Source organism: Pan paniscus, chromosome 15 (assembly GCF_029289425.2).
Source record: "Pan paniscus chromosome 15, NHGRI_mPanPan1-v2.0_pri, whole genome shotgun sequence".
NCBI lineage: Eukaryota > Metazoa > Chordata > Mammalia > Primates > Hominidae > Pan > Pan paniscus.
In genome coordinates, this window is record NC_073264.2 from 87842957 (window position 1) to 87854434 (window position 11478).

Below are 11478 nucleotides of genomic sequence, written 5' to 3' on the forward strand. Positions count from 1 at the left end.
CAATCTTATCTATTTTTTTCTATATAAATATCCCACAATGATAGTGACAGTAGATGAAGGCAGATATACTCAATTCACAAGCTAAGAGTCCTGGTTAGATAAAATGTCGAGATAAACGCTCATAATAAAGTGAAACCTAAGTCAGTGGATTCAATACTATATAATTATTTGTGTAGTTAATACTCAAAATCCCATATGCTTTCTCTCATTTAATTTCTATGTTAATAATGTTATATCTAGAACTGCCATTATTTCAAATCATAATTTATTGAAGTCATTAAGTGATTAGAAACATAGAACTAGGGAATAAGAAGCAAACATGAGTGAGTTAAATCCACCTCAACTGTAACTTTTGCACATTTGAAAACTTTGGGGCTGGGTGCAGTGGCTCACACATGTAATCCTAGCACTTTGGAAGGCTGAGATGGGAGGATCACAAGGTCAAGAGATCAAGACCATTCTGGCAAACACGACGAAACCCCCTCTCCACTAAAAATACAAAAAATTAGCTGGGCATGGTGGCACATGCCTATAGTCCCAGCTACTTGGGAGGCTGAGGCAGGAGGATTGCTTGAACCCGGGAGGCGGAGGTTGCAATGAGCCAAGATCATGCCACTGCACTCCAGCCTGGTGACACAGCGAGACTCCATCTCAAAAAACAAACAAACAAAAAAATGGGCTAAAAGCAGAACTTTGCTTCATTGATTCAAAATTGGAAAGGAAGTCTAGAACTCAAAAGACATCCAAGTCACCATCCAAGACATTTATAGTCCCAGTGTTAGAGTTGGTCACTTTATTTATTTAACAAAAAAAAGCCACTAGAAAATAGTCATGCTTATCTAAAAATGCCTCTGGGCTCAAGATTTCTTTTTATTGACTTCCTCCCTTCTTTCCCCTTCCAGATAGTATCTAAACTACACCAACTTGTGATATGACTCAATATATTCAACCTGCTCCTGCTCAAGCTGGTTATATGTGCAGCAATAAGAAGAAAATGATGTTGCCAACAGTCATTAAATTGCTTATAAATACCATCAGGATTCAGTTAATAGAATACACAATTTTATTAATGTCATATATCTATGATCTTTCAATAAATTATAAGTCAGCTACCTGACATTGTATGGTATGATGCACTCATGAATAACCCTAGTATGGCCTTTCTGTAACCACAGCTGTTGCCCTGTAATTTTGTAGTCCCCTCCCCTCTCACTTTGACTCAACCATATGACTTGCTTTGGCCAATAGGATGTTAGCTGACTTGACAACCAACAGAGGCTTGAAAAATCTCTTGCACATTTATACTTCTATTTCTTGCTTCTCTGCAATCACTATTAGAAAAAGTTTAAGCTAAGCTGAGAACAAGACTGAGCTAGCCTGCTGGATGATGAAAAAACATAGGGAACACAGGCAAATTTTCTCAGCCAAAGACTCAGATGTGTATGAAAACACAGCCAAAATCAGCAACACTGTTTAGTGAATCACCTAGCTGATTGTAGAAAATAGGTCAGCTGAGCTGGTCCCTAAGATGATGAGAAATAATAAAGACCTGTTCATTTAAGCCACTAGATTTTTTGGAGAGTTAGTAGTAATAGCTAAATGATATACATGGAAGATTATTTTATTAAGAGTACTTAAAGTATACCAGGCCTGGCATGGTGAATCATGCCTATAATCCCAGAACTTTGGGAGGCCTAGGGGTTTGGATTACCTGAGGTCAGGAGTTCAAAACCAGCCTGGCCAGCATGGCAAAACCCCATCTCTACTAAAAATACAAATATTAGCCTGACGTGGTGGTGGGTGCCTATAAGCCCAGCTACTTGGGAAGCTGAGGAGTGAGAATCCCTTGAACCTGGGAGGTGGAGGTTGCAGTGAGCCAAATAATGCCACTGCACTCCAGCCCGGGTGACAGAGCAAGACTCTGTCTCAAAAAAAAAAAAAAAAGTATACCAATTACACAGTATTTCTGTTTTTTTGTGTGTATGCAGATATGGAGGAGGCTATCAAACTGCATATATTTTGGTATAAAACTTAAAAATGCCAGTGTACCTAAAGGTTTGTGAGGAGTTGTAAAGTATTAAAAAACAGACTGATTACTCTAAATTGTAGCAATCAAAAAAGTACATATGGATTGGATTTACAAGTCAAGTCAGCAAATAATAATTTCATTATTATATCGCTTCTTGTGAAACAATAACAGCATCAGAATAGATTTTTATATTCAATTAGCAATACAAAAATAATTTATGTTCATTCTCTGCAGATACATGATTTTGCATAATTATTTCAACCTTCATAATAGAAATTATAAAACCTTGACTGTTCTCTTTTAAAATCTCTTTAGCTCCTGCCTTCTACTGAAAACAGTTATTGGCATTTTTCTCTCTCTGGTTTTAACCCAAGTTGAAAACAAATACTTAATTATTCTTCTACAGATTCTATGTCCTGTGGCCAAATGCAAATATGGCATCAGATTTCTCATAAAAAATTTTAGCCACACCTGGCAAAATTCTGTTTAGCCTAAGTTACTTCCTGATTATACATTTACAGAAGAGGACAAAGTACAGAACCTGACTTCAAGCCTTGATGAAGTCAAGGCCTAGCTGCATGACCTTGCACAATTAACTTCTTTCTGTTTGACTCTGTTTACTCATCAGCGAGATGAGAGTGCCAAAACAATCTTTCATCTCTGTGACTTTAGAAAGCAGAATGCAGATTCAAGAGTATAGGACTTAGAGACAGGCAGGCTCTATCCAAGCTCAGCCACTTACCATGTGGCCTTGAACTCTTTAATCCGTGAGCTTCCACTTTCTCATTTGTAAGAGAAAATCAACACATTTTAAAGGGCCCTGGAATGGATTACATGGGTTAAAATACTCTTCTCTGTTGTAAACCTTGGGTCTTCAAGAAGAACCTCAATGAATGGCAACTCTCTTCTCTACCAGGTTCTGAATGTTTTAAGCAATAAGGCAAAAAGTAGATAAGGAAGCCAAAATATCCTTAACGTCAGTGGAGAAAAAGTACCTTTAAGCACGAGCCAATGGGTCTCCTAAGGAAAGGCAAATTTTATCCACCAATCAGGCAGAGCAGGAGCAAAATGGTAGTTAGCAAATGAGAGCCCAGGTAACATTTGGCACAAGGCATAACAGATGGAAACTCACAATTTTGAGGAATAAACTTGCTCCCAAGAGAAATCAAGGGCAGAACTGGGCCAAACCATTGGACTTTGCAAATCACCAATTAGAGGTCACTTTACCTTTCTTTGGGCAGAATGAGGGCAACGGTAGAGGCCAATGATAATGATTGAGCTCTCTTTCCAGAAAGAAAACTTTAGAATGGAGAAGAAGTAAGGCCAGCTAATAATAAGCCCTTAATATCCAGTAGTTATTGTGATTATTTTTCAAAATATTACATTTGCTCTTTTAGATCACTAGAATTTGTTTGGATCTCTTTGCTCTGCAGTAACTTTCACTTACATTCAGAGAGGTCAGTTGAGATTTGCACAATTAATGCCTATCATGCTGAATTGTTTTCCTGAACATACTTTTATCCAGAACACTTGGTAAAATTCTACCCAAGGTACTAAAGGTTACCTAATGTTATTCTTATATTTTTAAATTCTAATTAGAAAAGCATTCATGATGAACATATCGTGATAGGGATTGTATATTAATGTATCTCAAACATCTGTAATAAATATAGAATGAAAGGCCAAGATTTGGGAATAATAGTGAAATGTGGCTAAGATTGATGGATCTATACAGATTAAATAAAATTTTACCAAAATTTAATATGTGTTATTCTTGTACATGTTACCAAGCCTTCCACAGATTTTACATTTTCTGAGACATGTAAAAATTCACAAAAATATATTTTTTTTTTTTTTGAGAAGGAGTCTCACTCTGTTGCCCAGGCTGGAGTGCAGTGGGGCGGGATCTTGGCTCACTGCAACCTCCTCCTCTAGGGTTCAAGCAATTCTCCTGCCTCAGCCTCCTGAGTAGTTGGGATTACAGGTGCATGCCACCACACCCAGCTAATTTTTGTATTTTTAGTAAAGAAAGGGTTTCATCATGTTGGTCAGGCTGGTCTTGAACTCCTGACCTCATGATCCACCCACCTCGACCTCCCAAAGTGCTGGGATTACAGGCATGAGCCACTGTGCCCAGCCAAAAAATAAATTCTTACATTCGCAAAAACAGAGCATTTGGGACTAGCATCAGTCAGAGTAAAAAAGTAAAATCAATTTGTCCAAGAAGCGTACTGAATTTTCTGCATATTTCCTATAGATAAAATTCCACCTAAAGGCTTGTATTGATAGCTATTGTCATGATTGTAGAATATATCTCACATTTAACCCCAACTCTCTTACTCTCTTAGTTTCATATTCTGTGAAGTTAAGTAACATCTTGCCTTCCTAACACAACATGTTATCAGATTACAATAAGACATAAGTAAAGAAGTGCTTTCAAATAATGTCAATACTAACAAATTCTAAGTCACTTTTAGGTAGGTTTTTAATCTTTCTCTGAACTTCAGTCTCAAGTTTCCTATATTCTTCACTGACTTTTCTACTTTATCACTACTTAGGTGGGTGATGTAAAGACAGCCTTACACATTCACACAGAATATCATAGGAAAACTACATAATGTGAATATTGATGGAGAATCCACATGGAACCAATTAGGAAGAAAGGAGCATGTTAAAAAACAGTGTTACCTTATTCACTGGGCATGCTTATGTTGAGAGGTTGATGGAGTGGGGAGAAGAGTTTCTGATTCGATTCCCTTAACATTGACAATGTAAATATTGCCAACTCTACTGATACTGGTAGAGAGAGGCTAAGTTTCCCAGCCTTTAATATCCAGGTGAGTTTCCTTCTAGTGAGACCCTCTTAAGAATAAAGACAATCTGGCTGCCCTGTTTGTGTATTCAATTAACCTGTCAAATCTTAGAATCCTATTCTAAGAATGTGAATAATCCAAGTTAAAAGAGAATTGATTCTACATATAACTGATATCACACAGTATTTGTCGTTCTGTGTCTGGTTTATTTCTCTTAACATAATATACTTCAAGTTCATCCATGTTGTTGCAAATGGCAGGATTTCCTTCCTTTTAAAGATTGAAATAAGATTTTGTTGTATATATTTACCACCTGTTCTTTATCCATGTAACCATACATGGATATTAGTTGTTTCCATTATGTTGTGTTCTTATCACAAAAAGAAAACACACACACACACACACACAACAACAACAAACTCCAAAAATAAGTTTCTAGGAGGAAGCTTTTGGAGGTGATGAATAAATTTATGGCATTGATAGGGATGATGATCTGATAGTTTCACAGGTGTATAAATATATCCAAACACAGCAAGTGGTACACATAAAATATCTACAGGTTCTTAATGCCAATCATATCTTAACAATGTGATTTTTTAAAACTTTTTTTTAAGACAAAGAATTTAATTGTCACAAGAATTATTTTAGCAGGAATAAGCTGGGCGTTCTAGTCCCACGAACAACATCATCCCTGGCACAGAAAGTAGGGGGCAGGAAAAATAAAGATCTTTCTTCTCCACTCTACATTAAAGCTGCAAAGATGCTTTCTGATAGGAGGACATGCTGTTATTTTGTTTTAATGTCTTCTGTAGAATGGTGTCATTTAGTTCAGCTTTTAATGTGGCCTTAAATTGCTGTTTTATTACCCTTGTTGACATTCTGGAAGCATGAAATTAGCAAATCACATTAAAGAAGCAAACAAGAAAAGCAAGAAACCTCAGCCTAGTTAAACAATGCCAGCGTAAGCCACATACTTGAATAATATGCTTACCTTAAAACACCGAGCATATATTTATTTGGACTTTTTCATTTTTCATAACTGATGAACTCATTTTATGAATAATTGCATATTCCATTACATTGCAAATGCATGCACCCATGGTGACCTTGAACAATGCTTTGCAGTTGTATTGCCTAAGAGAAAGAAGATCGTTTTGTAATACTTCTGCTTCCCTTTGAGAAATAAGATTCCTCTTGACTCCACTTGATGAAAGAAAGCATCCTGTTCCTAACACAACACTTGTCAATATCTTTGCTGCTTCATCTAGTACAGCACTTCCTTCTGTTATATTATAACAGTGATAATTTTATTTCAGACAAAAGTAATTTCATGGTTACAAAGTGAAAAGTATTTCAGTCAAGATATCTTTATTCTGTGGGTGATAACTCAAAATGTACATAATTATGTATTTTTGAAATCAAACTAAAAGTAGTTATGTAAAATAAATTAGTGTGTTTACCTTCTCTCATTAAATAAGGAAGACAATCTCAAATATTCATTTCAGTGAAGTGTGATGAAGGGCAGACTTTTTATAGCATGCCTTTTTGTTTTTGGCTTTCTGACATCCATTTCCCCTTTCTAGCAGTGCCCTAATTTCAAAATAAGAAATTAGCTCTTCTTTGTTGGTATTGGGCTGGTGGATTGTAATCAGAAGTTCTTTCTCCACAAACGCAAATTGGGCTAATCTGATGATCCTGACATTCACTTTGAATGTTGAGCAAAAGATCAGAAGGACTGAAAATTCTTGGAGTTTCTGTCACAACAAGTGGCATCGGTGTTCTACATAATGCAAGAATGAGCTTGCTGGGCTTGACTCTGTTCGCCGCATGGGACAGGCTACTTCATCATTCTGCCCTTGTTTCCTCATTTATAAATGGAGAACACAATAACAGATAACTCATAGTGATGATTTTAAAAAACTAACAGATGCAAAACAATTAGTAGTTGCTCGGTGTTGGCTATTAATTTTGCACATTCCAGCAGTTGTAACCTACCATTTTGCTTTCCTACGGCACAATTTTTTTTACAGCTGCAGCTTCCAGTCTTCAGCTCTGCCTTGGTATCTCGTCATTTCCAAATTGACTTTCTGTTTTCAGTTGATTCTGTGAACCTCCTTTGATATTCTAATAAATTATATGTTGTCTGACTTTTTCAGAGTCATTTTCTGATGCCTATAACCGAGGAACTTTTTCTGATATATGCACCTATTGATATGGTGTACTTTTTGGACAACTCTAGAATACAAGATAAAGTTCTTAATAAAAAAAATCAAACTGTAGAAATTCACAGATAAAGAGAGTAAACTTTAACCACTAACAATGAGACAAAAATGACCTCCAAATATTAAAAGTTTGAAGATGTTTCTTTGGCTTTAAGTTCTCTGCAAAATGACTCAATTAATTATCAACTGTGGCCAGCAATGTAGCGTGTTTCTTCTTCAACAAGTAAATCTAGGTCCTGAGATATATAATATTACTAGGAACTCTCCTGGGAATAGTAATGCAATTAAGGTCATAATTAAAGCATTCTTTCATCTTTTGGGTCAGGAAACAAAGACTTTAATGAGAACCCAGAGGAAAAGAGCAAATTATTAAAAGAATGAGGGAATAGTTACATAAGAAAAGACTAGAAGAATTAAAAATTTTCAGAGCAGAGAAGTAAGGTCCTGTTAAATCCTGGTTTTAAATGCATATTCAAGAATCTTTTATGAAAGGTGTTTCATTTCTCTTCCAGATCTATATTAAGTAATTTTACTTGTGAAATATAGGTTAGACAGTAGGAATATGTTATCAACTTGAGTTTTATGGGAAACAGAAGCATAGAATCAAAGCTAGTTTGAAAATGGATTTAGTGTCATTTTAGTTCTTCCAGAATTTCTTGTGGTGATGAAGATGTGACATAGCTTGGCCCAGAGTAACCTGAGGCTCATAGCTATCTTATTCATTCATAGGAGTGGAAGAATAGATTAAGGTTTTCCTTTGTCCACATCAAATAATTATTATTCAAGTGCCTGTACCAGAAGCTTCAAGGCATCTTTTCTCACCAGTGCCAAGTTCAGGCTTGACAAGAGAAACTTGAGACGGTTTCAGGTGCTTGTTAGCCTCGTTGTGGTTTGGGCCAGAGAGTGAGCAGAAGAGCTTTTCAACTGAAAGTCCACTTAACTAGCAGTTTGAACCAAAATAACATTTGGTGACATTTTGAATAAAAATACACAGGGCCACAGATTTCAATTCTCATAATCACCCTAAGCAACAACAGTTTTAGGGCAGATGACAGTTTTTAGCTTGTTTTAATCTAGAATCATTCTATCTTCTCTTTCCATTGGTAACTTTTCATTCCATAACAAAATTGTTCATTTTTGTTTCTAAACGAAATATAGCATTTTGACAGATTTGTACTGATGGTAAAAACTGATAAGAATAGAAGAGTGTGGGTTCTAATCCACAACTTACTATACTACACAGTTCTTATGACTTTAGGAATGATCTGAGATGTTGGTTTCAGCCACATGCTCTGAAACATGGGGGTTGTAATGAGGGCTTCCTCTCTGACCTTGATTACCAGGATACAGAGGTTACCAGATTGTCTAGACTGTCCTCTACAGCACCCAAAATATCACAGTTGAGTAGGATTTGCTGATAAAGATATGATCCTTATTTTTGCTAATGAAATAAAAATATAAAATGACAGAACTATAAAGTCCATAATAAAGACATAAATTTTAAGCAAATATTTATACAGGACTAGTCTATGCCAGCCATTCTTCCAGTCACCTTAAATGTTTAAACTAGTTTAATCAACATAAGTATCTATAGGGCAGGTACTTACCTTATTACATACATTTTACAAATAAGAACACTGAGGCCCAGAATGATTAACTAAGTTGCATAACCAGTATGAGATAGAGTCAAATTTGGACCCAAGAATTCTGACTATAGAGTCTGTATTCATAACCACTGTACCTTCTGCTTAACTGGACATTCCCACAGGTAGTAAAATTAGCAAACACGGGAAGTTAATTCAGTAAAGGTAGTGAAGCTCTGACCTAATACACACTTCTTCTAGGCAACTTCTTAAAATTTCTTCCAGATCATGATTTTGTGATGCTCTATACTGATGAAAAAAGATGCTAAAATGCTAGGATGGGTGGTCGATATGAGCAAAAATCATGTCCATTAAGTCCTTGAGGGTTTTTCCATCCAGTTCCAGGTGTTCACAGTGCTGCTTATACTTTTATTTCCTGGGAAGATAACAAAGTCAAGATGGTCTGATACTGATAGCTGAGTATTCAAATTCTCAAGTTGCAAATGACAAAACTCTTCTTTTGGGGAGTCTGTTGCAGCTATTGACATCCAAACCAAAATTCTAGGTTGCCCACCAAATCTTATTTCAAGGCAAACCATTGTATAGTGGGATGCAGAGAGCAATCAATGAAAAAAAGGAAAAGAAAGAAGTCTACTGGAATATGTCTATTTCTAATTCCAGAGTGTAGTCAATGACAGTGAGGGAAAATAATAGGACTGCATAAAATCCAACTGTAGGTGTAAATCGCAATGCATTTTTGAGGTGTCTTTCCAATTATTAACTGCTAATACCTTGAAAAACAAAAAACGAATACTAAGTCCCATTTTGTAAAGTCATTCTGTGATACCTTGTTAAGAAAGGCCAAGAAAGGACAAACTAGGCTATAAATATTGGCTTCTGAAAAGTTCCTTTATTTCAGAAGAATGAATAGCATTACTTAACCAATAGGGTTGTTTCTACAAACATATTTAGATCACCTTATGAGCCAGGTATTATACACCCCAGTGAACTTCACTCAGAAATTTAGGGGAGCAAGTGTTTGAGATGTATGGTCCCACTCACACTATGGATATAGAGGACACTCACGACATGTGGTCATCCATTTGTTTTTACTTTCAACAAATATTGATGAAATATCAATTCCATGTTAAGCACTGTGCTAAAAGAAGAAATTTGTCAGAAAGCACAAAACAACTCAGTCTTCAGTGGAGGAGATGGGTATTTTAAACAATCAAATTTAATTAAAAAAAATTTTTAAATATTATAAAGTGCTGTTCTACTTTGAAAGTAATTGGTAAGAGTGCTGTTCTACGTTGAAAGTAATTGGTAAGGGTGATAGAAAACAGGGAAGGTTTTTAGGAGAAAACAACAGCTTTCTATTTTTGAATATTTTCTGGCTCAGAGATATCTCAACCTTCCAAGTAAATAAGCAATGCAATTTCATGGAACGAATACTAGCATTAAAATTAGACAGCAGTTAAAATAAACTTTCAATTGGTCAAGTTCTTTCACCTTCTTGACCTTCAGTTCTCTTGTCAGTAAAATGGAATTGACACCGCCTTAAAGGGTTGTTTACAGAAGTACAATAATGTCAAGTGTGTGGCACATAGTAAGAATTCAATGAATTATAGAATTATATTTGGTATTATGTTTATTTCTGCCAATGGTAGCCATAAATAGTTGTGTTTGTTGAGTCTCAGTCTATGTGACTCTTTAGGAATGTAAAAATAAAAATATTTAAGCTGATATATAAATTTATACTGGAGCTTATAAATTTGTATAATATACAAATTTACATTCCCTGCCAAATTAGGAGATATACAAATATGGACGCTATCGTTGGTGTATTTTGTTCTCTGTCAAATATAAAATAAAGTCAAGAAGACTGGCAGTTTCATTGGAAAGTAAGAACACAAAGTAAGTAACTCTGATTTCAATGCTTTTGAAATTAGAGGTCCTGTGTTAATTGTCTGTGAAAGTGTGGACGTGAAAGATAATGTGGCTGTCCATAAAAAAGGATGAGTTCGTATCCTTTGCAGGGACATGGATGAAGCCTGAAACCATCATTCTCAGCAAACTAACACAGGAACAGAAAACCAAACACGGCATGTGGAGCTGAACAATGAGAACGCATGGACACAGGGAGGGGAACATCATACATTAGGGCCTGTTGGGGGGTGGGGAGCTAGGAAAGGGATAGCATTAGGAAAAATACCTAAAAATACCCAAGGTAGATGAAGAGTTGATGGGTTCAGCAAACCACCATTGCACGTGTATACCTATGTAACAAACCTGCAGGTTTTGCACATGTATCCCAGAACTTAAAGAATAATAAAAAAAAAAAAAATTAAAGCAATCACACGCCTATCCAAATATATACCATTCTATGACTTTCTGAAAAGGAAAAAAAAACCCTTAAAAATTAAATATTTAATCCTTTAATTTTATAAATGAAGCTATAATAATGAAGTCTCATACAGATGCTAACCTAATCCATCTTGGAAAAATGTATCTGTGATTATTAATAATATAATGGACTTCTAAAAAAAAAGAAAGATAATGTGGCTGTCATCACATGAGTCTCCATGTGATTTCTTGAACAATTTCATCTAAATACAACATTTCAATCAAGTCTCATGCATTGATCTGTGCATAATAGAATCCAACACAGCTATTTTCTTCTTGAAAACTTCCATCAGAGAAAGAAATTTAGGAAACTTCTCTGGCTGAGCATCATTCAAGGATGAAAATTAGTGTTTTTTGTTTTGTTTTGTTTAAAAAAGGATTCAGTATTTTTAAGAAAGAATCAGTAAGTTGATCCCATCAATTTT